This window comes from Scyliorhinus canicula, chromosome 5, assembly GCF_902713615.1.
Source record: "Scyliorhinus canicula chromosome 5, sScyCan1.1, whole genome shotgun sequence".
Lineage (NCBI taxonomy): Eukaryota > Metazoa > Chordata > Chondrichthyes > Carcharhiniformes > Scyliorhinidae > Scyliorhinus > Scyliorhinus canicula.
In genome coordinates, this window is record NC_052150.1 from 33,335,960 (window position 1) to 33,362,152 (window position 26,193).

At 48.0% G+C, this 26,193-nt stretch overlaps 1 protein-coding gene across 5 annotated transcripts in view; it reads right to left on the bottom strand.

Annotated features, from left to right (window-relative positions):
• The window catches only part of LOC119965900 (catenin delta-2-like), a 1,408,928-nt gene that overhangs the window by 660,308 nt on the left and 722,427 nt on the right, over nucleotides 1-26,193 (bottom strand). The gene's annotated exons all lie outside the window — the stretch shown is intronic.

Here is a 26,193-nt window from a genome sequence, read left to right on the forward strand (position 1 = left end):
TGCCTGAAAGCATGAGGAAAAGACAAGGCATGTGGAAAATCATGGCAGATGGGACAGCCTGAATATAAAGGGCAACAGGAGACACAGGGGCATTGGGAAGCGATGGAAGATAGATTGGAGTCACAGCCATACAGTTGGATGGGAGGGGAAACGATCAGCTCGCCAATGTTGTCAATTATTTTCCACTGAATTAAACAGGATTCAAACACTGACGACCGTAGAATGTGCACTGCTGCCACCAGCTGGCATCCAATGGAATAAGATGCTGTTTTAGTCCTCACTCGAGATCATTTTAAAATGGACAGAACCAATTATCTGTTCTTTTGGACGGGAAAACTTGCCGAAGAGGAATATGTCACAAAATAATAGTGATGTGTTGTCTCCTCTGCTCAGCGAGATGGCAATGAGTAGGCACGAATAGAAGATAATGGTGAGAAAGCTTAAAAAGGGTAGTTGAAAAAAAGTTCTCTACAACAATATTGGTCAGCTCAGTTGGCTGGAAAGCTGGTTCGTGATGCAGAGCGAGGCCGCAGCGCGGGTTCAATTCCTGTACTGGCTGAGGTTATGCATGAAGGCCCAGTCTTCTCAACCGTTCCCCTCGCCTGAGGTGCGGTGATCCGCAGATTAAATCCTCACCAGTCAACTCCTCCCTCAAAGGGGAAAGCAGCCAATGGTCATCTGGGATTGTGGCGACTTTATTTTGAATGTGGACCTGTCAGTCACAAACCATGATTAAAGCAGAAACCAGATAACCAGCTTCAAAGTCAATTTAACAGTTGCTTGAAGAAGCCCGACATTGAAAGATGTGGGAGCCAACAGGAGAGCAGGATTAGATGAGATGACTCCTGTGGAGGAAAACATGGTGCAGGTTTTATGGATTGAATGCCACCAGTCTCTTGAATCAATCCAAAGTTTAAAATTCATCATCCTTGTTTTAAAGGCAATTTTTGGCGATGCCCTCCGGGTGCGGGATTCACTGACCCTCCGCGCCAAAATTGCGCTCGCGCAGGGGCGGAGAGTTATCCAAAATAGGCTTGCACGCCAGCACGTGATTCTCCGGCGACCGGAGAATTGCTGGCAGTCGAACGCACCGATCGACGTGGCGCTGGTCAACGGCCCCTGCGGCAATTCTCTGTGCTTGATGGGCCTAGCGCCCGCCAAGTCCCACTGGCGTGGTTCACATGTGGTCCCACCCGGCAGGACCTCGGCGTTCTTGCCGTGGGGGCTGTCCTAGTAGGGAGGCGGAGGAATCCGGCTTCGGGGTGGGCCTCCACGGTAGCCAGGCCCGCGATTGGTAGCTACCGATCGGCAGGCGTGCTCATTCCGGGGGGGCCTATGTTCCTCCGCGCCGGCCCCTGTAGGGCTCCGCCATGTTGCGCGGGGGCCGGCATGAAGGTGGCCGCCGCACGCATGCGCGGACCTGCAGCCAGCCGCCGTGCGGGCGTAACTGCAGGGCCCCGCCAACAGCCGGAGCTGCAGGATGCATGCCGGGGCCCTGCTCACCCTCTTGAAGACGGAGAATCAGCCCCGGACTTTCTGGGAAATAGTCCGAGTGATTCCCGCCCGTTTTCTGGCGGGCGTAGGAACTTAGTCCCCAGAAGGGAGAACCCCGCACCCTATCTCTAACCTCCTGCAGATCTTTGAAATGTGTATTTCTTCAGGTTTGAGCCTTGTGAATACCCGATTTTCAATGTTGCGCCGTTGGTAGCTATAGCTGCTGAAATGACCTCCTTAAACATCACGGCCTCTCTACCATTTTCCCAGTCTTTCCTTAAAACATGCTTCCTTAAACATTTAGTCAGCTGCCCCAAGTAGGCTGCATTTTTGTGAGTGGGTGGTGGTTCTGACACCAGTCTCAATTCCGCATATGGAATCTGGAAATGGCCATGGCAGGGCCTCAGGTGCAATCCTCTCCGAGGTAACCAAGAAATCACCTCCAGGGCCCACTTCCAATTAGGGAGGGTGGCCAAGGGCCAGCATCAGGAGGTCTGTTCAGAGCTGTACATGGGTAGACCCATAAGACATAGGAGGAGAATTAGGCCACTCGGCCCATCAAGTCCGCTCCGCCATTCAATCATGGCTGATATTTTTCTCATCCCCATTTCCCTTTTCCACATAACCTGCTGGCCATCTTCACCATGAGGGTGCTGCTGAGGGGCCAGGAACACCTGTCACATCATGGAGTCATCTTCACTAGCAAGGCATCATCTGCTATTGCAGCTGGTGCAACGTTAGTGGAGGCATCAGTCTTCCATGAAGTGGCTACAGTGACATGCCTTCTGTTTGAGGAGATCTGGGGATTGTAATTGAGTGCCGGAAATGTAATAAAGGCCTCATCGGGTTCACAGCTCTGATGGCCTGCTGTGAAGCTGGCTTTGTTCCACTTCCTCACGCAGGGGGATTTGTGTGCTGTTGGACAAATGAGCTAATGGCTCTATTAAGTTCCTTTCATTGGTTAATTACCAATAAAAGGGAGGATAACCATCACTCCAGAGACCCTACCTTCAGGAAAAAAGCACGGAGTCAGGAACATGTCAAAGCTGAGCAAGCCTTAAGTGAGTCAATCGGATTTTCCTCATACCTTGGAGTATTCAGCCCATTCTGGGCCTCTGTATGCAGCTTGGTGTCAAGTTTTGTCTGACGATGCTGCTGTGAATGCCCTTGGGACATTTTAAATGTGAGTAATTGCTGTTCTTCAATTGGCCTCGGTGACCCTGAATTCTAATGAGAGAAAATAAAATTGCAAGTATTCTCACTCCTGATGACTACCGAGTGAGCAACTTTCTAACTAATGAATGGGGCATGATGGAGTTGTTATTTTCCAAATGTGGCTTGATGTCCAAATGTTGTCTATCGATGCTCCTCGAAAGAAACTTGGGATATTTTCGTGCCATCAATACACACCATTATGTGGTGACATGCACATATGCATATCTGTATAAAACTGTGTATAATTGTACCAATATATGTAACTGTATATAATTGTACCAATATATAAAGCTGATCATCAATACATGTAGTGACAGTTCTGACCTCCTGACAGTTGGTGGAGCCAGACACACTTGAAGCCAGATATACATCAGGTGACTGATGGGACGTGGCAGTTGGTAGCAGGATGGACAACAGGACAGTCGCATCTCACCATAGCTCTCCATTCACTTAGATACAATTGTCTGTACATAGGTTTGTTGGTTACCTGTCCATGTGTTAATAATAAATACTTGTTATAGCTAACCATACATGTTCTATGCGTGTAGTCATGATCAAGGGAGCCATAGAACACAACATGGTACCAGGGGTGCTGAAGAACTCAAGGGAACTGCAGACAAGACAATCCACGCTGAAGAATAGGAGAATCCAAACAAACAACTTCTCTACCAACCTGGTGAACTACTAATTTGCGACTCAATGCAACACCAAACAGTGAAGTCTGAGATGGATGGTTTGAAGGCCCACCACCAACTTCAAGTCTCGGGTAATCTGGACACAAACTAGCGCGCTTTTAACTCTATCTTTTCCGCCGTGGCCCCCAGGCGCTGCCTAATGCAAGGCGCGTTGCGTTGCTGCTATCGATAGCAGGTCCACAAGCACTTGAACTGTATAATTTATTTGGTTTTGATAACAAAGAAGAGAGTTATGATGAGGTGATTAAGCGCTTTGATCTACATTGTTCTCCTCGAAGAAAATGAGACTTTTGAACGATACTTGGTCCATTCCCATGCCAAGAAAAGATAAGGAATTGTTCGATAACATTGCGATGGATTAGCAGATTGAGGAGGGGACATGGGCGGATGCCCTGGAGAGGGTGAACTCCTCCTCTTCATGTGCGAGGCTTGGCCTCATCCAGTTCAAGGTACTGCACAGGGCTCATATGTCCGGGACGAGGATGAGCAAGTTTTTTGGGGGTGAGGACAGGTGCATTAGGTGCTTGGGGAGCCCAGTGAACCATGCCCATATGTTTTGGGCATGCCCGGCACTGGGGGAATTCTGGAAGGGGGTGGTGAGGACGGTGTCAAGGGTGGTAGGGTCCAGGGTCAAGCCAGGCTGGGGACTCGCGATATTTGGGGTTGGGGTGGAGCCGGGAGTGCAGGAGGTGAAAGAGGCCGATGTTTTGGCCTTTGCGTCCCTAGTAGCCCGGCGGAGGACCTTGCTGCAGTGGAAAGATGCGAGACCTCCGAGCATGGAGACCTGGATCAATGATATGGCGGGATTCATTAAGGTGGAGAGGGTCAAATTCGCCCTGAGGGGGTCGGTACAAGGGTTCTTTAGGAGGTGGCAGCCTTTCCTCGACTTTCTGGCTCAACGATAAAGAACTAGGTCAGCAGCAGCAGCAACCCGGGGGGGGAGGGGGGGTCTCAAGGGGGTATTGTTTAAGTTAATTTGCTTATTGTTAATTTATTTAGTTGTTTATTGGGTTGGGGGGGTGGGGGGGTTTATTACATGCGTTGTTACGGGTGCCGGGGGGTGTTTATTATTGTTATTATTATTATTGTTCTGTTGATATATATTTTTCAAAAAATACCAATAAAAATTATTTTTTTTTTAAAACTTTGCGACGGATTTAAGATGAAAGACCCAGTTGTGCATTTTTGGACAGTTGCAATCTTCAATGATCCGTGACCAAATTATGGGGGGGGTTTCGGATGTTGCGCTACCAGAATAATTGTTGAGGGAAGACAACCTCACGTTGGATGCCACCAATAGTATATCCCAGGCAAGTGAGTTATCTGCACTGCGGATCGGCTCCTTCAGATCAGGTAATGTTGCGGCACATCTTGGAAGTGATACTGGCGCCATAGGTGCTGTGGCGCAGTTCCGAAAGAAATGCGGGTCACGATTCTCCGCAAATGAGGCGAATCGTAAAGGCTGCCGTGAAACTGGCCGTGTTTCACGGCAGCCTCCGCGCCCCCTCCCGGGACCCAATTCTCCCCCCCGGGCGGGACTAGCAGCGGGGCCCCGTGAACCACGGCATCACGGCCTTAGCGACCGTCGCTAAGTCCGCGCGCCAAGCGTCATGCCGGCTGACGCACGCGATGACATCAGCCGCGCATGCGCGGATTGAACGGCTCCAACCCGCGCATGCGCGGGGCCGTCATCTCCCTCGGCCGCCCCGCAGACTGATCCTGCAGGGCGGCAGAGGGAGAAAGAGTGCGTCCATTAAGGACGCACTGCCCGCGATCGGTGCCCACCGATCGCGGGCCCATGCCCCCCTTGGCACGGCCTTGGTACTGAACGGGCATGTTGCGGCCGTTTTTACGACGGCAGCAAGCAGGTGTGTTTTCTGCCATAAAAACGGCCGTAAAGGCCTGGGAACTCGGCCCATCGGCCTGGGGAGAATCGCTGTTCGCCGTAAAAAACGGCGAGCAGCGATTCGTGTCGTGGGGCGGCCGTGGGGGGGGGGGGGAGAATAGCGGGAGGGCGTGAAAAATGTCGGGGACGCCCTCCCGCTATTCTCCGACCCATCGTGGGCAGCGGAGAATCGCGCCCGCGGTCTCAATGCAGGCGGCCATTTTTAGCACACCGTTAAGCAGCCGCACAAAAAACATGGTCTCGTGCAGGTGGCCATTTTGATCTCACTGCTATGCAACATCAAAAGAAACGTGGTCTCGGTGCGGGTGGCCATCTGACATTTTGTGCCACAAATGGAGCAACAGACACTTGCCGCACGCCAATGCCCTGCTTTCAAAAAGAATTGTTACAAGTGTGGCAGAATGGGTCACTTTGCTTGCCGATGCACAGTTGTCTGGACAGAAAAGAAGAGTCCGGACAAGGACAAAGGAGACAACAACCGGACCGATGTGAATATGGTTTTGAATAGTGACTCAAACAGTTCGACCGGCCGAAACAAAGAAGTGAAACTTCCAGTCTGCAGTCACAGTGAGGTGACTGCAGGAACTATTGAGGACAGATGGATCATCACAGTAATGCTCAATGGAACGCTCATCAGTTGCAAACTCAATACGGGAGCGAGAGCCAACCTGATTCTGGTCAATGCGGTGCAGCGGCTAAAGGTCAAAACTCACATATTTCCGGGAGGAATGGTCTGAAAGACTACAATGGACGTGGGATCCCAAATTTGGGTGAATACGAGTTTGATGTCACTGTCAAGGAGGTAACGTGCAGAATATTAATCCCCATGGTGGAGACAGAGCGTGATTCGCTCATTGGGGTGCAGGCATATGAAGAACTTGGGCTCGTCAGGAGGATGCAAGACCGGTCATGCATACGCCCAGATGGGTGCCTGCTCCACTGAGGGAGAAACTCAAAGCTGAGCTGCAGCGAATGACAACCCTGGGTGTCATTAGGCGCATAGAAGAGTCCACTGACTGGGCCAACTCCATGGTATGCGTAAAGAAACAGAATGGAGTTGTAAAATTTTGTATGGACCCCCAAGGATCTTAACATGAACATTAAAAGAGAGCACTACCCTGTCTAAAAGAGGGAGGAAATTGCATGTAAAATGGCTTGAGCAACATGCTTTAGCAATCTGGATGTGTCACAGGGTTTCTGGCAGTTCAAGTTCGATGAGACGAGCACAAGACTGTGCACCTTCAACACATCTTTTCGGCCGTTACTGCTTCCTGCGGATGCCGTTTGATATTATTTCTGCGTCAACAATCTTTCATCGAGCTATGGAGCACATAGTGGAAGAACTGCTGGGTGCACGTGTCAGTGTCAATGGCATTATAATCTGGAGGTCCACGTGTGAGGAGTATGGTGCAAGGCTCTTTCAAGTTCTCCAAAGAGTCAGCAAGAATGGCCTCAAACTCAATCAGGTGAAATGCCAAGTCGGTGTTGACACTATTACATTTCTTTTTTTTGAATTTAGAGTACCCAATCATTTTTTTCTTCCAATTAAGGGCAATTTAGAATGGCCAATCCACCTAATCTGTACATCTTTGGGTTGTGGGGGTGAAACCCATGCAGACTTGGGGAGAACGCGCAAACGCCACACGGACAGTGACACAGGGCTGGGTTTCGAACCCTGGTCCTCAACGCCGCTGAGTCCCAGCGCTAACCACTGTGCCACATGCCATCCCCCCTATTACCTTTCTCGTGGATAGGCTATCATCAGAAGATGTGCAACCGGATGTTGAAAAAAATCAAAGCCATCATCAAGATGCCACGGCTCACGGACAAAAAGGCCATATTGTGCATTCTGGGCATGATTAACTTTGTGGGAAAGTTCATTCCTAACCTTGCCAGGGAGTCTCTTAAAGAGGATGCTGTCTTCCAGTGGTCACCGAAACACGAGCAGGAGTGGAAAACATTATGATCTCCGATTGTGAGGCTATGTCCGGTGCATGTGGCGAGTCTTGCAATGAAAGAGTCGGCAGCGCCCCTGCACCGATGCTCCGCCCAGTGGGGGGCTAGCAGCTGCACCACGTAAAACCCCTGGTGTTCCCGACAGAAACAGCCAGACAATTGCTGAGTCCATGGCCACACATGTGCATGGCGGCAACCTGCAGCGGTCACGCCTTACAACATGGCACCGGCCACACGTGGACCCAGCCTGCCAGATAGTGCCCCCCTGTAACCACCCTCGCCACCCACGGACCACCCCCCACTAGTCCCCCCGCCAACGGCCTTCGGCCAGCAGAATGGCTCCGCACCCGTGCCCAACTGTGGCGGCGCTGGACATAGTCCGCAGCTGCCACGCGAGGTTGACGAAACCTCAGACCACAAGTCATCCAGGGCGTCGGGAAGTCGGCTCATTGGGGGCTGAGCATCGTGGGATGGCCTTCAGGTGACATCCTGAGGCTGTCCAAACGGTGTGCAACATACTCACCAATTATGCCATTTTGGAGGGGGCGTGGCATCCAAAAACAGGCACCGCCCCGATTTCGGCTTCAAAAGGGATTCTCCGCTCAATCACCAAATGCAATTTCAGCATTGGCAATCGGAGAATCCTGCCCCCTGTGTTTTGCTAACAGCGGTGCTTGTCCTGGCCTTTTTTAACCCGGCCAAGAAAACCAAAATCTCCACGGATGCATCTTAGATTGGGGTTGGGGCAGTGCCTCTGCAGCAGAGTGTGAATGGTGATTGGCTGCCAGTGGCATATGCTTCGAGCACCAAGATGGAAACAGAGCGCAGATTTGCACAAATTGAGAAGAAATGCCTGGCGCTAGTCACGGGCCTCGAAAAACTTCACGCCTACGTATATGGGCTGCTCACAGTTTTGCTTGAGACGGACCACAGGCCGTTGGTTGTGATAGCCCACAAGAACTTCTGTCAGGGGTCCCCGAGGATACAACAATTTGTGATGAAATTCCAACGTATGACTTTAACCTGATCTGCACACCAGGCAAGCTAATGGCTGTCGCTGACACACTCTCAAGAGCGGCGGCCATCAATGAGGTCTGTCCAGGGGCTGAGAAAGTTCAACTACATGTCAATATGGTGGCTGCATCACTGCTGATCTCTGACGGAAAGTTGAGGCTAATCAAGGCAGAAACGGCCAAGGATCCGGTGCTTCAAAAGATCAGCAGGCGTCTCAAAGAAGGTTGTCCGAAAGGCTCCTGCTCTGCACACTATAATATTCGTGCCGAGCTCAGTGAGGTGAATGGTCTTCTTTTAAGGCAGCACAGGATTGTCATCCCACATGCGCTGAGGCCGCTCATGCTAACAAAGCTTCACGAAGAGCACTTGGGCATTGAAAATTGCAATTGCAGAGCCCGAGAGACGATATATTGGCCAGGTATTATTCAGGACATTGCAGGTATGTTTGAGCAATGCAATACCTTTCAGACATTTCGATGCAGGCAGAGCAAGGAACCCATGCATGTGGAAGACGTTGTTGCCTGCCCGTGGCAGAAGGTTGGCCTGGACTTGTTCCATCTTGAGGGTAGAGATTACCTGGTCGTAATAGACTACTTCTCCAATTACCCAGAGTTGGCACAGTTGCTCAACGCAACAGCTCTCTGTGTAATTCAGCAGGTCAAAGCGATCTTTGCCCGGGATGGCATAACATCTATTGTCATGTCGGACAATGGTCATTGTTTGAGCAATCATGAATGGACTGAGTACGCTCACCGGTATGACTTTAAACACATGACCTCGAGCCCGCTCTCTACCCAGTCGAATGGGAAGGTGGAAAAGGACGTACATAGTGAAGCAGCTGCTGACGAAGGCCCTGGGCAGCCAGGAAGACATGTATCTCACCTTACTCAGCTACTATTCAATCCGCTGGCAAATGTCCTGTCACCAGCGGAGCGTGCTTCTGAACAGGCAGCTGTGAACAACCCTGCCTTCCACGGTGGTGCCCACGGTCAATCGACAGTTCCTGGGGAAGCTGAGTCTTCAGAAACAAAAGCAGAAAGAGATCTATGATAGGTCTGCAAGCACACTCCAGCCCTTGCAGATAAGAGAGACGGTCAGAATCGAGGACCCAATGGCAAAGGATGGGTGAAGCTAATGACGGGTGTTCAACAAGCGGGTCTGCACTCATATATGGTGTATACTGAGGATGGCTCACATCTACGCCGGAGCCGATGAGCGCTCCTCAAAGTACAACCACCTTTTGTGCTTAGCCCAGGAGATGAGTCTGGGTCTAATCCCAAACTGGAGAAAGACACAGACTGTCCAGCACAGCCGGGGTTAATGATACATCTGCTTTGGTGCCGGTGGAAAGGCTAGCAATTGATGAAGGTGGGGCATGTTCCCTAACCCAGCCATTGCTCAGATGGTGGACCAGAATAGGCCCAAGCCTGAGAGACTGAACTTGTAATTAAATGTTCACAAAATGTGGTTGTGAATATACCTTTCTCCAAAGGAAGGGGGATGTGGTGATATGTACATATACATATTTGTATATAACTGGATCTAATCATACCAATGTATATAACTGTACATAATTATACCAATGTATAAAGTTGATCATCAATACATGTAATGACAGTTATGACCTCCTGCCAGTAGGTGGAGCCAGACACACAGGGATTCAGATATGCAGCAAGTGACTGACGGGACGCGGCAGTTGGTACCAGGACAGACAACAGGACAGTCGCATCTCACCGTAGCTCTCCAGTAACTTTTTAAAAATTCATTTACGGGATGTGGGCGTCGCTGGTTAGGCCAGCATTTTTTGCCCATCCCGAGTTGCCCTTCAGAAGGTGGTGATGAGTTGCCTTCTTGAAACATTGCAGTCTGTCAGATGCAGGCGCACTCACTGAGCTGTCAGAGAGGGAGTTCCAGGATTTTGTCCCAGCGACAGCGAAGGAGTGGTGTTATATTTCCAAGTCAGGGTGATGAATGACTTGGAGGGGAACCTAAAGTGGTTGGGGTCCCAGTTATTTGCTGCTCTCGTCCTTCTAAATGGTAATGGTCGTGGGTTTGGAAGGTGCTGTCGAAGGAACCTTAGTGGGTTACTGCAGTGCATCTTGTCGATGGTACACACGGCTGCCACTGTTTATCATTGGTGGAGCATTTGAATGTTTGTGGAAGGAGGAGCAATCAAGCAGGCTGCTTTGTCCTGGATGGTGTCGAGCTTCTTGAGTGGTGTTGGAGCTGCACTCATCCAGGCAAGTGGAGAGTATACCATTATACTCCTGACTTGAGCCTTGTAGATGGTGGACAGGCTTTTCTTTTGGGAGGGGGGGGGGGGGGTTGTCAGGGGGTGAGTTACTCACCATAGGATTCCTAGACTTTGACCTGCCCTGGTAGCTACAGTATCAATGAGGCTAGTCCAATTCAGTTTCTGATCAATGATAACCCCCAGGATGTTGTTTGTGGGGGATTCAGCGATGGTACTGCCATTGAATGTCAAGGGGTGATGGTTAGATCCTCTCTTGTAGGAGATGGTCATTACCTGACACTTGTGCGCGAATGTAATGTGCCACTTGTCAGCACAGACCTGGATATTGTCCAGGTCTTGCTGCATTTGGACATGGACTCCTTCATTATCTGAGGAGCCGTGAATGGTGCAGAACATTGTGCTGTGTGCAGCCATCCGGAAACACCCCCACATCTGACCTTATGATGGAAGGCAGGTCATTGATGAAGCAGCTGAAGATAGTTGGGCCTGGAACACTACCCTGAAGATTCCTGCAGTGATGTCCTGGAGCTGAGATGATTGACTTCCAACCACAAGCATCTTCCTTTGTGCCAGGTTTGACTCCAAACAGCAGAGAGTTTCCCCCTGATTGCCATTGACTGCAGTTTAGCTGGGGCTCCTTAATGCCACACTCGGTCAAATGCTGCCTTGGTGTCAAGGGCAGTCACTCTCACCTCACCTCTGGCATTCAGCGCTTTTGTCCATGCTTGAACCAAGGCTGTAATAAGGTCAACAGTTGAGTGACCCTGGTGGACTGAGCATCCCTGAGCAGGTTATTGCTGAGTAAGTGCCACTTAAAAGTATTGATGATGACTCCTTCCATCATTTGCTGATGACGGGGAGTAGACTGATAGGGCGGTAATTGGCTGTTTTGGATTTTTCCTGTTTCTTGTGCACAGGACACATCTGGGAAAATTTCCACATTGCAGGGTAGATGCCAGTGTTGTAGATGTACTGGAACCACTTGGCTGGGGGTGCGGCCAGTTCTGGAGCACAAGTCTTCAGTACTATTGATGGAATATTATCAGGACCCATAGCCTTTGCAGTATCCAGTGCCTTCACCATTTCTTGACATCATGTGGAATGAATCATATTGGCTGAAGACTGCCATCTGTGATGCTGAGGACCTCTGGAGAAGACCGAGATGGATCTTCCGCTCGGCACTTCTGGCTGACGATTGTTGTGAATGCCTCAGCCTTGTCTTTTGCACATATGTGCTGGGCTCCTCCATCATTAAGGATGGGGATATTTGTGGAGCCTCCTCCTCCAGTGAGTTGTTTAATAGTCCACCACAATTCACGGCTGGATGTGTCAGGACTGCAAAGCTTAGATCTGAGGCGTTGGTTGTGGAATCACTTAGCTCTGTCTATTACTTGCTGCTTATGCTATTTGGCACACAAGTAGTCCTGTGTTGTAGTTTCAGCAGGTTGACACCTAATTTTTCTGTGCGCCTGGTGTTGCTCCTGGCATGCCCTCCTGCACTCTTCATTGAACCAGGGTTGATCCCCTGGCTTGATGGTAATAGTAGAGAGGGGGATATGCCGAACTATGAGGTTGCAGATTATGATTGAATACAATTCTGCTGCTGATGGCCCACAGCGCCTCATGGATGTCTAGTCTTAAGTTGCTAGATCTGTTTGAAGTCTATCCCATTTAGCACGGTGCTGGTGCCACACAACATGATGCAGGGTATCCTCACTGTGAAGACGAGACTTTGTCTCCACAAGGACTGTGCGATGGTCACTCCTACTGATACTGTCATGGACAGATGCATCCACAGCAGGCAGATAAATAGATAAATAAATAAATAAATCTTTATTGTCACAAGTAGGCTTACATTAACACTGCAATGAAGTTACTGTAAAAAGCCCCTAGTCGCCACATTCTGGTGCCTGTTTTGGTACACAGAGGGAGAATTCAGAATTCTCTGCTGGTACGGGAATTGAACCCGCGCTGCTGGTCTTGTTCTGCATCACAAACCAGTTGTCTAGCCCACTGAGCTAAACCAGCCCCCGATTGGGGAGGATGAGGTCAAGTATATTTTTCCCTCTTGTTGGTTCCCTCACCACCTGCTGCAGTTCCAGTCTAGCAGCTATGTTCTTTAGGACCCAGCTAGCTCAATCTGTGGTGATACTACTGAGTGATGGACATTGAAGTCCCCCACCCCAGAGCATATTCTGTACTCTTGGCACCCTTAGTGCTTCCTCCAAGTGGTGTTCAACATGGTGGAGTACTGATTTATCAGCTGATGGGTAATGGGTGATCAGCAGGAGGTTTCCTTGCCTATGTTTAACCTGAGTCGATATTGAAGACTCCCAGGGCAACTCCCTCTGACTGGAGACCACTGTGCCGCTGCCTCTGCTGGGTCTGTCCTCCTGGTGCGATAGGACATACCTAGGAATGGTGATAGTGGTGTCCAGGACATTGGCTGTAAGTTATGATTTGTGACTATGACTATGTCAGGCTGTTGCTTAACTAGATAGCTTTCCCAACTTTGGCACAAGCCCCCTGATGTTAGTAAGGAGGACTTTGCAGTGTCAACAGGGCTGGGTCTGTCGTTTCTGGTGCATGGTTCGAATACAACCGAGTGGCTTGCTAGAGTCAACCACATTGCCGGAGTCACAGACCAGGTAAAGGGCATTAGTGAACCAGATGGCTTTTTACAACAATCGACAATGGTTTCACGGTCATCATTAGACTTTTACTTCCAGATATTTTATTGAGTTTTACTGCCGTGGTGGGATTCGAACATGGATCCTCAGATCATTATCCTGGGTCTCTGTGACAATACCACTATGCCACAGCCTCCCCAATGATATGTCTGTACATAGGTTTGTTGATTACCTGTCCACGTGTTAATAATAAATACTTGTTATGACTAACCACACAAGTTCTATGCGAGTCTTCATGATCAGGGGAGCCATAGAACACAACACATTATGGCTGCTACAGTTTGGTGGCAGAAACTGAGATGTCTCCAGTTTATAACCCACTGTTTGGGGAATATAATCCGACATTTGCTTAACTTTGCTTGTTGCTGCTTCACCTTGATCCAAATGTTAAGTATTAGATTAATGATCTACCCCCCCCCCCCGACCCCCCATCCCTTTCCATTTTCCCTTTAGCCATTTCCACAGCATCCATACTGCACTTCTGACATTTAATAACAGCACAAGGAATCACTGACAAGAGGAGGTCAACCGAGGTTATCCGGCCCAATGCATTCACCAGATCAGGCAAAAAGCTGCATGAAAATTAAACCTTATTTCCTCAGCAGAGCAGCTCATTTAAAACAAAATTAGTTCACTAAATATACCTGACCCAAAACAGCCAGAGCATCAAAATAAATCAGAGCTCTCTGTGGTAAAAGCAAAATCTGATCATTCTATTGATTAGTTAACTGCAGAGGTAAATGGAAGAGCTGAGCTACGATTTTGTCTCAGTAAAGGAATGGCTAAAGGTCAACAACATTTGCACAAGACGTGCTTATTTCAAGTTTACTGTACTCTGTAATTCTGAAATGTCAAATGGAACAGGGAATGCAATCATTTTCATTACTGGCTCGGAAATAAGAACTTGGCTTCAATGGTTGGTGCGTTACGTTAAACAGCGCTTGAAACATTTTGAAGGACAATACCTTCTGTGAATGACAAGGTGCATGTCCAGCACATCAGCTGCGAATGGGAAGAGGTGGTAAGTGAGGGTTGGCAGCAGCCCACAGTGTGACCCTGAAACCACTCTTCACTCCTACTCCTCGTGGTTCCACAGTGAGCAATCGAATACCAAAAACACTTGATGGCCCTATTGGGATTGTTGGTGAGGCCAACACCGACCTAATAATAAATGCACATGTTCCGCCTTGTTTTTGACTACCATTGCATTGGAGTCCTGAAATAAATGTCAAGCCTTTGATTATCACACTTGAGAGGCCTAAAGTTTATTTTACACAGCTGCCCTGGATACATTTCCTTCATTATTTCATGGGGTGCGGCTGTCATTGGCAGGGCAGAAGTGAATATTTGTTGCCATCTATAACTGCTGTTGTAAAGGTGGTGGTGAGCTGCCTTCTTGAACTGCTGCAGGCCATCTGGTGTAGGTACACCCACAGTGTTGTTAGGAATTTGACCCAGTGGCAGCGAAGGATTGGTGATATCGTTCCGTGTCAGGATGGTGTGTAGTTTGGAAGAGAACTTGCAAGTGGTGGTGTTCCCATACATGTGTTGTTCTTGTCCTAGGTGGCAGAGGCTGTGGGTTTGGATAGTGTTTTTGAAGGAGGCTTGTCCAGTTGATGCAGTGCATCTTGTAAATGGTACACACTGCTACCACTTGGGCGTCAGTGGCGGAGGGAATGAATGTTTAAGTGCTGGTTGGGATGTGATCAAGTGGGCTGATTTGTCCTGAATGGTGTTGATCTTGCGCATTGTTGGAGCTCAACTCATGCAGGCAATTGTAGAGTATTCCATCACACTCCTCACTTGTACCTTGTAGATGGTGCACTGGCTTTTGGGAGTCAAGAGGTGTGTTTCTCATCGCAGGATTCCCAGCCCCTGACTTGCTCTTTTAGCCGCAATATTTTTACTGCTGGATCAGTTACATTTTTGGTCAATAGTAACATCTAGGATGTTTTTTTTTAAAGTTTTAAAATAAATTTAGAGTATCCAATTAATTTTTTTCAATTAACGGACAATTTAGCGTGGCCAATCCACCTACCCTGCACATCTTTGGGTTGTGGGGGCGAAACCCACGCAAACATGGGGAGAATGTGCAAAGTCCACACAGACAGTGACCCAGAGCCGGGATCGAACCTGGGACCTCAGCGCCGTGAGGCAGCAATACTAACCATTGTGCCACCGTGCTGCCCTAACATCTAGGATGTTGATGGTGGGGGATGCAGAGATGGTAATTCTATCTATTACCAAGGGCAGATCATTTGATTCACTCCTATTGGAGATGCTCTTTGCATTTGCGTGGCACAACTGTTATTTACCATTTGAGTCCAGGCCTGAATTTTGCCCAGGTCTTGCTGCATGCAGTCAAGTATCTGACGAGTTGCAACTGATACCTAACACCATGCAATCATCAGTGGACATCCCCGCTTCTGACCTTATGATAGAGCGAAGGGCATTGGTGAAGCAACAGAGGATGGTTGGGCCTCGGACAGTAATCTTCGGCATTCCTGCAGCAATGTCCTGGGACTGAGGTGAATTGCCTCCAACAATCACGACCTGTGATGGGCCTGACTCCAAGTAGTGGAGAATTCCCCCCCTAATTTAATTTTGTCAATTTTGCTTGGGCTCCGTGATGCCACATTCAGTCAAATGCCGTCTTGATGCCAGAGATTATCACTTTCATCTCACCTCTTAATCTGTGTTTTTTTGGTAAGGGCATTGCTGAGGAATTTCCCACATTGTTGGGTGGATGCCAATGTTGTAGCTATGCTAGGACAGTTTAGCCAAGGGCACGGCTACTTCTTCAGTATGGGGATGTTGTCAGGGCAAATAGCCTTGTATGGAATGGAATGTATCAAATTGTCTGAAAACTGAAACCTGTGATGCTGGAGAGCTCAGGGAGGGATGGAGAGGAATCATTCACTCAGCATCTTCTGCCGGTAGATGATTGCAAATACTTAAGCCTTATGTTTTGTATTGATATCCTGGGCTCCCCCATCATTGAGTTTGGGGATATTTGTGGAGCCTTATTTTGATTTTAATTATTTAATTGTCCACCACTGTTCACGACTGTATGCGGCAGGACTTCAGTGCTTTGATCTGGCATATTGGTCAGGGGTTTGCTTAGATCTGTCTATTGCAATTACATGTTGCTTCTGATGTTTAGCAAGTATGTAGTCCTATGTTGTAGCTTCACCAGGTTGGGATCTCATTTTTGGTATGTTGTCCTGCAGTCTTCATTGAACCAGGGTTGATTCCCTGGCTTAACAATAATGGTAGACGAAGGATATGCCAGCCATGAGGTTACAGCTTGTGGTGGAATACAATTCTGCTGCTGCTGATGCCCCACAGTGCCTTATGGATTTCTTTACCTAAGGACACTCAAAATAGAAGGGGAACGAAGTTCAGGGGTATTTACGAGTAAAGGTTTCAAATAAAAGTTTCTTTTGTTCCCAAGAGCGCCACTTATATTAGCTGTGTCTCTTTTGCTTCCATTTAGAATTTCAGAGTAATTGTTACTTAAACAGTTAATTGTGCACTCAAGTTACCAAATTCACTTCATCAAAACCCTGGATTCCACTCTTATTCTCCAATAGTGCGATCACAAATTGAGTTTTCCAACCTCCTCAGTATCCCCAAACTCCACAGCACTCTGCTAGATTCTCCAAATCATTGGGGGGGGGGGGGGGGGGCATCACCACAAAACTCTGCTGGTCAGAACATCCTTTCTAAAACATTTAAGATCCTATACTTCAGTGACACGTTTCTTGATTGGCGTCATTTTTTCATTGATTTAAATTTCATATTCATTGAACAGAAGCATACCAGAACAGAGGAGCAGGGAGCAAATCATGAGCAGTGAAGAAAAGACACGTCAAGAAATCATTCGTAATAAACTGAATCAATCAAATCACTCAATCAACATATTCTTTTTTTTTTACCAGTGGGCCCACTGTGCATGCAGGTTACACGAACATAACAGTCACAATCATTTCAAGATTCACAATAAAATAATTTAACTCCCCAGTAAAATTATCATTATGCATTTGAATACCTTCATTAATCATTTACTGAGCCTCTCTTGGGGGTTTAGTTGGCACTCTTGCCGTAACAATCACTTTAGTCAGATCAACAGATTTATAGCTACAACTTTTCTGGCAAATGCCAGGTTGTTGAAATAAGAGAGCCTGCACACTGAAGAATCTCTCAGCATGCATCCGTAAAATTCATTCTGTGCTTTCCCCCCATACTCCGAAAGTAATTATGAATTTTTTGATCTAAATGATTTCAAAACAGACGGAAGGATACATTTTCACATTCATCCTCCAATTCTGGCCATGTGTGCTCCCTCAGGTTTCATCACTCCAGCATTAGTGGCTGGCCCTGCAGCTTCCGAGGCCTTTGGTTCTGAAATTTCCTCCCTTCACCTCTCTGCCCCTCTCTCTCTCTCTCTCTCTCTCTCCTTTAAGACACTCGTCAAACCCTACCTCGATGACCAAGCTTTTGGTCGCCAGTCCTATTGGCTGCAATTTTCCAATCACGGTCAAAACCATTGAGTCCAATGCTGATCAAACAGAAAACTACCCACTCACCTGGATATGTTTAAAAAGATCACGGGTGGGATTCTCCATTTCTGAGACTAAGTGTTGACGCCAATGCAGAATTTGTGGACTTCCACGACAGCAAAACTGGTGCCGCACCAGCGCCGTGTGGAACACGATCGATTCCAATGAAAAACGGTGTGGGATTCGCCAGGTCCGTGATTGACACTCGGGAGACTGACAAGCTGCAGCGGCACTCACCCCAGCCAACAAGGTGGCACTGGTTGTGCTGGAGCATGTTCATACAGCTGATGGGTCAGCTGGGGCCAGAGGGCACTCAGGGGGTTGGCCTGGAGGAACACCTGTGCGATCCACAGCACTAAGTTCACAGTGGGCAGCCAGCGGCATGTGCCGCTGCATGGCTGCCTTGCCAGCTGTGGCAATGGTGTTCCATGTCCGGCCATCCTGACCCCACAGTCCATCTTCTGGCCACCACCCCCCCCACCTCGTTATTCCCCCGGCCCTAGCAGAAGCCCCCGGCGAGCGGCTCCACTGTCAGCAAACTATGGCAATGTTGGATATTTCCCACACCCCCTTTCCCTCCCTCAGCAGCCACCACTCCAGTGTCACGATTTTTAAAAGCACACATGAACTGCACTGTCAGGAACTAGGCCCATCGAAGGAGGTAAATCGCAGAGACCCTGGAGAATGCTAATGATATGCAAACAGTGTTTACTGTACGTGGGGTCTGTAATGCCTTGGCACCACTATTGAGGTGATGGGGAGCATCTCAATTTGGCGCCAAATCGACGCCTGACGCAATTTCGGTGTCGGAACCGATTCTCCGCCCAATCGCGTTTCATGATTTTGCCATTGGCCAAATGGAGAATCCTGCCTCAGGTGTCCTGTCCACGGTGCGCAGGAATTCCCTCAGCATGGGAATCCATGCAGAGAGCAGCAAAGAGAATCAGTGCAGAAGCTTCCCATCCTTTTAACAGCACTAGCTGCCGTAATGTAAATTCAAATGTCCAACGTGAACATTGAGTGAATGAATAGGCTAGAAATGAAGCTGGGCAAGTGGATGAAGTAGCAGTGGGGGGCCATTTTGGGGACAGTGACCATAATACAGTTAGATTTAACATCATAATGGATAAGGACAGATATAGGACAGGAGGAAAAGTTCCAAATTGGGGGAAGACAAATTTTATAAAACTGAGAGAGAACTGGCGGGAGTGGACTGGATACAGATATTCGAAGGAAAAATTGTGTCAAATCAGTGGGAGAAATTCTACAGGTGCTGTGTCGGCACGCCCCCTCAAAGAAAAATGGTGATACTGTCAAATCTAGGGCCTCTTGTTATCCAGAAGCTTACAGGGCAAGATATAGCACAAAAAAGAAAGTTTACGATTTAATACCGTAGAAGTTGAGAAAAGTTTACAAAATATAGGGATGAAGTAAAAATGGAAATTAAGAAAGCAAAGAAAGGATATGAAAAAATATTGGCAGGTGAAATCAAAAAAAATCCTTAGGTGTTTTACCAATACATTAAGGGCAAGAGGACTACTGATGAACAGGTAGGGCCTATAAGTGATGCATAATGTAGCTTGCAGGTTGATTCAAAAGATTTTGTCAGTGTTCTCAATGAGTATTTTGTCTCTGTCTTCACTGAGGAAGGCAGTCCAGTTGAAGAGGAGGTATGAAATATTAGACACAGTATGTATAGTGAGAGAGGAAGTAGTGGAAGGACTGGCATTCTTTAAGGCGGGCAGATGGATTGTGCCCTAGGCTATTGAAAGAAGCCAGGGAGGAATGGGTAGCACGGTAACACAGTGATTAGCACAGTTGCTTCATTGCGCCAGCGTCCCAGGTTCGATTCCCGGCTTGGGTCACTGTGCCGAGTCTGCACATTCTTCCCATGTCTGCGCGGGTTTCCTCCCATTAGTTCAAAGATGTGCAGGTTAAGTTTATTTGGCCATGCTAAATTGCCCTTAGTGTCCAAAAAGGTTAAGTGGGGTTACTGGGTTACGGGGATGGGGTAGAGGCCTGGGCTTGAGTAGGATGCTCTTTCCAACGGCCGGTGCAAACTCGATGGGCTGAATGGCCTCCTTCTACACTGTAAATTCTATGATTCTATGAAATAGCAGATGCTCTGAGGATCATTTTCCAATCCTCACTAGACAAGGTGATGCACCAGAGGATTGGAGGTCTGCGAACGTTGTGCCATTATTTCAAAATCATGTGACAGATAGGCAAGAAAAAAATAGGTGGGTCAGCCTAACTTCAGTGGTGAGAAAAATATTGGAAATAATTCTGAGAGATAAGATAAACTGTCACATAGAAAGGCACGGATTGATCAGGAATAGTCTGCATGGTTTTGTGAGGGCAAGGTCGTGCCTTACTAACTTAATACAATTTTTTCAGGAAGTTACAAGGAAGATTGATGAGGATAGTGTCGTGGATATGATAGCTTGATAGCTTTGTCAGAAAAGTGAGATCTAATTTGGGATACAGAGGAAGGTGGCAGATTGGATCCAGAAATAAAGGGTAATGAGCGGCGATTGTTTTTGAGAATGGAAAACAGTTTCCTGTGGTGTTCCACAGGGCTCAGTGTTCAGGCACTTGCTGTTTGTTGTACATATTAATGATTTAGACTTAAATGTGGACGGCATGACTGGGAAATTTGCAGATGACACAGAAATTGGCTGTGTAGTTGACAGCGGAGAGGAAAGCTGCCAACACTAGAATTATATCAATGTTTTGGTTGAATGGGCAGAGAAGTGGCAAATGCAAGTGTGAGGTATACATCTGGAGAGGTCAAACAAAGAAAGGGAATGTTGAATAAATGGGAAGACCTTGGAGTGCATATCCACAGAACCATGAGTGTTCAAAAAAACATATGTAATGCTTTCCTTAATTGGACAGGGTATTGAAAAGCAGGGACGTAATAACGGAACTGTATAAAATGCTGGTTATGCCACTGCTGGGGTTTTGTGTATAGTTCTGGTCGCCACATTAGAGGAAGGTGATCATGTCTCTGGAGAGAGTGCTGAGGAAATTTTCAAGATTAGAACATAGAACATAGAACAGTACAGCACAGAACAGGCCCTTCAGCCCTCGATGTTGTGCCGAGCAATGATCACCCTACTCAAACCCACGTATCCACCCTATACCCGTAACCCAACAACCCCCCCCCCCCCTTAACCTTACTTTTTAGGACACTACGGGCAATTTAGCATGGCCAATCCACCTAACCTGCACATCTTTGGACTGTGGGAGGAAACCGGAACACCCGGAGGAAACCCACGCACACACGGGGAGGACGTGCAGACTCCGCACAGACAGTGACCCAGCCGGGAATCGAACCTGGCACCCTGGCGCTGTGAATCATTGACGCTAACCACCATGCTACCGTGCTGCCCTGATTGTTGCTAGAGCTTAAAAATTGCAGCTATGCGGAGCGATTGGATAGGTGAGGTTAGAGGTGAGGTTATTTTCCTTAGAACAGTGGAGGCTAAAGGGAAATCTAATTGAGGAGACAGGGAAGACTTGTTTTCCCGAGCCGAGAGGTCAATTACTAGGGGCATAGACATGATGGGCTGAATTGCCTCTTTCTGTACAGCAACCATTCTATGGTTCTCTGGTGGATAGGTGGGTGAAGTAAGTAGGTAGAGTGGGTGAGGTAATTGGGTAGGGTGGCAGGTGGATGAGCTTGTAGGGTGGAAAATCATTAGGATGGTACGGTGGCATGAGGTAAGTCGACATGTCAAATCAGGTGGGTGACTAAGTAGGTATGGGGCGAGGTTGTTTTGTCCACTTGGGAGAGGTAGTCAGGGCGGGGGCTAGTTAGGTCTGGTTGGTGGGTAGTCAGGCGGTGAAGGATAATTAAGTTGGTTAAGGGAGCTAGTCAAGTGGCAGGAGGTAAACAGATCAGATTGAAGGGGTAGTTGAGTGATGGAGGCTTGTCAGATCTGGTTGGGAGTATAGTTGGGTTGTGTGGGGAACTGAGAGGATCAGAGGGGCTAGTCGTGGGGTTGGGGGAAGGTCAGTGTGTAGTTAGGGAGCCATAGGAGTAGTCAGAGGTTTGAAGAAAGAAGAAAGAACAAAGAAAAGTACAGCACAGGGACAGGCCCTTCGGCCCTCCAAGCCTGCGCCGGCTATGCTGCCCATCTAAACTAAAATCTTCTACACTTCTGGGGTCCATAACCCTCTGTTCCCATCCTATTCATGTATTTTTCAAGGTGCCCCTTAAAGGGGAGGGGAGTTGGGCAGGGAGGTCAGTATGGATGATTGGGTTGAGGTGGTGTGGGCAGCTGTATAGATAACTGGGAGTTGAACTAGATTTTAATCTATCTAACATTTCCGGGGTGACTAATCAGGTAAGTGCTCTGGAATTGTCCGAAGTCTCCGACTCTAACTCAAGTCAGGGACTGTTTCAGAGGGTGCCGACTGCAACACCAGTGCAGTGGGAATTCTGCAGGGTGTTGGCTCATATCTTGGGCCACATATTCAGTCTCCAACAATCTGAAGGTCAGATTTTGTTAGTTAAATCTCCTGAAAAACAACCTGGGATGGTTACCTATGTGAAAGGCATTATGAAAATGCATCTGTTGTTGTATAATCTGAGGATTCAGAATGGGGGAATGGTCTCATAGTCGCTGCTCTCATATTCTTTTGCAGGCTACCCCCATCCTTGGCATGAAAATATGGGCGATAAACCTCAGCTGGTAGTTTTCCACATCCAAGTCTGGCTCTGTCAGTTCTATTCACATGCACACCAGAGGAGATACTTAATGTTTTCATCAAGAATGGGAATCCTTTGCTTTTTCTCTCCTGTTTCCCCACAAATATTAGGGTGATGAGGCTAATTGTAGTGCTCCACTCATCATTAATTGAGCCCAACTCATTCAGTGTCGCAGTGTCGGCCCTGGCTCAGTGAGCGCCGTTCTTGCCTCTGAATCAGAAGGTTGTGGGTTCAAGCCCCACTTGAACACGGAATCTAGACAGACACGTCATTTCAGTGCTGAGGCAGCACTATCATAGGGCCAGAATTCTCCGTTTATTGCAGTCAGTGCACTCCTGCCCACGGATATCCTGACGGTGGGGGGTTGTTTCAATGGGAATTCCCAATGATAGCGGTTGGAACAGAGAATCCCGTCGCCAGCCAATGGTGTGCCGACTCCCGCCGCTGGGACGCATACGACTGGGACGCCGGAGAATCCCGCCTAAGAATTCCCATGGTGCTATTCGGACAAGGAAAGTTCCGGTGGCCAATTTGTATCCTTGAACAGAAGGACAGGTAATCTAATCATTATCACGTTGATATTTGCGGGAGTTTACTGTGTGCAGACTGGTTGTTGCATTTCCTACCCCGACTACACTTCAAAAGTACTATAATTGGCTGTAAAGTACTTTGGAAATTTGAGGTAGCGCAAGGCAAATTAATCAACACAAATTTTTTAATTCTCCACTGGTTGCGGATTGAACCTGGAATGTTCCATGTGTATGTGATGCAGCTTCACTCTGAACCACCTTATGCCAGTCCTAATCCTCTAGTTTTGTCCATGGCTATTTTCCACCTTTCTGCGAACATGAAAAAGATTTCACAGCTCTCAATGTGTTTGGCCTGCAAGCTGAGGCAGGCGTTGAAGGCCTTCCCATTATCTCCTTACTGCTCCTTTCCTACAGTAAATGCCGAAGACAGAGTGAGAGCGAAGCAAATTGTAGCCTGTGGCAAGTCTAAATGTCAGCACTGCAGCAAAACCCTCCCGAGTTACAATCTCATGTGTGGACAAAGCCTTGCGCCTGTTGGACTTGGCTCAACAAAAACAAAACAAAACAAGAAAAATCATGAGGTCAGAGAGAGAGCCCATGAAATCAGAAACACACAATTCTACTTGAGGTACATTGGAGAAGCCAGGTCAACATTTTAACGATGGTATGCTCATCGCCAGCACAACTGACCTAAATTCCGAGTATCCGAGTAAAATGCAAATCCAATTTTCTCACCACTTAAGGACAATAAAATTGTTGATCTTTCTCCACTCATTTTTCAATTCATGGCCATTCGCATTTATTTTAATCACTATTTTCCTTCACAGAATTCAGCATCATCACTCGGCCAAATGTTCCTGCAGAAAATGTATGGCCTTCTACCAAGTATTTAAATGATTTGGGCATGAAAGTACACTGACATGTATAATTCTAAAGAGCTGAAATATATATGTAAAATACATATAATATACATACTGTGCAATATGTGATAAAGAATAATGAGAACAAATGCAACTGAAAGTCTTACATCACAGACTCTCCACCTCAGTATCATTAAGAAAAAGACTTCAGACACATTAGTCACCATGGCAACTAAAGAGATGCAGAAATATCGATGCAACAGTTGAGTTCCAGACTTCCGAGAGCAATATCCGCCTTTAGTGACCTAATTAACTGGATAAGACAATAATCCTGAGCTAACGTTACACTTAGGTTATGCCACCAATTGCAACATTTTCCACCATGCCATCGTAGCAGGTTCACACTGTCTGAATGAGTCATCTATTATTGAATCCAATCTTACCGATCGGCAGTTAAAAGGTCTAAAGGATAACTGGATTCTCCCTTTAATATTTGAGTTGCAGCTGAAAACCTCGCTGTATCCCCTGATGTAGATCATCCAGTTGGATAAGGGGAATATTGATAGGTGACTAAGTCACATGGTTCTGTCTGTGGGATCGATCACACACACAGAAATGTAACTGCAAGAAACCATGTGCTACTTTTACTCACCATTGTGGTCAATTTCAGGCCAGTGAGAAATCCCAATATTATAGTTCCAGCTTTACATTTCTCCCTCTCTTTGGGCACGATTCAAACAAAACATTTCCAGGACCGGTTTCGCATGCGTTTAGCAGGTTGTTTCTCGGCGCCTGCAGCTCTGAAATAGACCCGGCTATTCATGGTCCTGAAGTTTGGCGGGGGATTGTGCATGAGTACGGTGAGAAGGCCAGTCGATTGTTGGCAGACCAGCTCCATCGGCAGGCAGTGGCAAAGGAGATTGTGCGGATTAAGGATGGGACAGGAGGGGTGGTGGCGACTTCGGGGCAGGTGAACAGGAATTTTAAAGGTGGGGTTCCATAAGTCGGAGCCAGTGGAGGATGAGTTGGGGATGAGGGAGTCTTTGAAGTGGTTGGAGTGACCAGAGATGGGAGAGGTGGAAAGGGCCAGGGTAGAGGCACCATTAGGGGGGGGGGGGGGGGGGGGGGGGGGAGGATGGGAAGGCAGCGATAGGGAAAATGAAGTCAGGTAAGGTGCCTGGGCCGGATGGGTTCCTGGTGGAGTTTTATAAAACATTTAAGGACAAGTGGTGCCACTGATGGTGAAAATGTTTGAGGAAGGCATGGCAAAGGGGAGGGAGGGGTGGGGGAGGGGGGGTTAGCTGTGACTATGAGACAGGAATCTATTTTATTGTTACTGAAAAAGGATAAGAACCCGGTGGAGCGTGGGTTATACAGACCCATTTCTCTGCTGAATGCAGATGCCAAGATATTGGCTAAGGTACTGGTGGTTAGGCTGGAGGGGTGTCTCCCGCAGGTGGTGGGTGAGGATCAGACGTGGTTCGTCAAGGGCAGGCAGCTGTCGTCGAACGTACGGCGGCTGCTGAATATGGTGCTTTCTCCGGCAGAGGGGAGAGAGTTAGAGGTGGCGGTGGTGTTGGATGCGGAGAAAGCATTTGACAGAGTGGAGTAGAGGTATCTGTTCGTGGTACTGGAGAAGTTTGGGGATGGGCCTAAATTTGTGGCTTGAGTAAAATTGCTATATAAGTATCCGATAGCTTGTGTGCGAACAAATGAGACGCAATCGGAGTACTTCCCACTATTCTGGGGAGCGAGGCAGGGATGCACCATTTATGGAGGAGGGCAAGGAGTCAATGGAAGGGATTAAGGCCAAGTGGGAGGAAGAGCTGCGGATGGGGCTGGTAGAAGGATTATGGTGATTACGTTCTGCAAAGGGTCAATGCCTCGACTTTGTGTTCAAGGCTCGGGTTGATTCAGTAAAAGTAGTGTGTAGGGCGCACTGAAAGAAGGCAAGGATGGGCCGGCTGTTTGAAGGGGTGGAGGATAGTTGTTACTGGTGTGGGAAGCACCCAGCCAATCATGCCCATATATTCTGGTCTTGATCAAAGTTGTGGAGGTATTGGGGGTCGTTTTTTAGCACCATATCCGAGGTTCTGCATATGGATTTGGAGCCGGATACCCGAGAGGCTATATTTGAGGTGTTGGGCCTGCTGGAGTTGCAGATGGGAGCAGGGGGAGACATCTTAGCCTTTGCCTCATTGATTGCTCACAGATGGGTCCTGTTGGTGGAGGTTAGCTTCTCCCCCCAGTGCCTCTGCGTGGCTGGGGGACCTGTTGGAGTTTTTGGCTTTGGGAAAGGT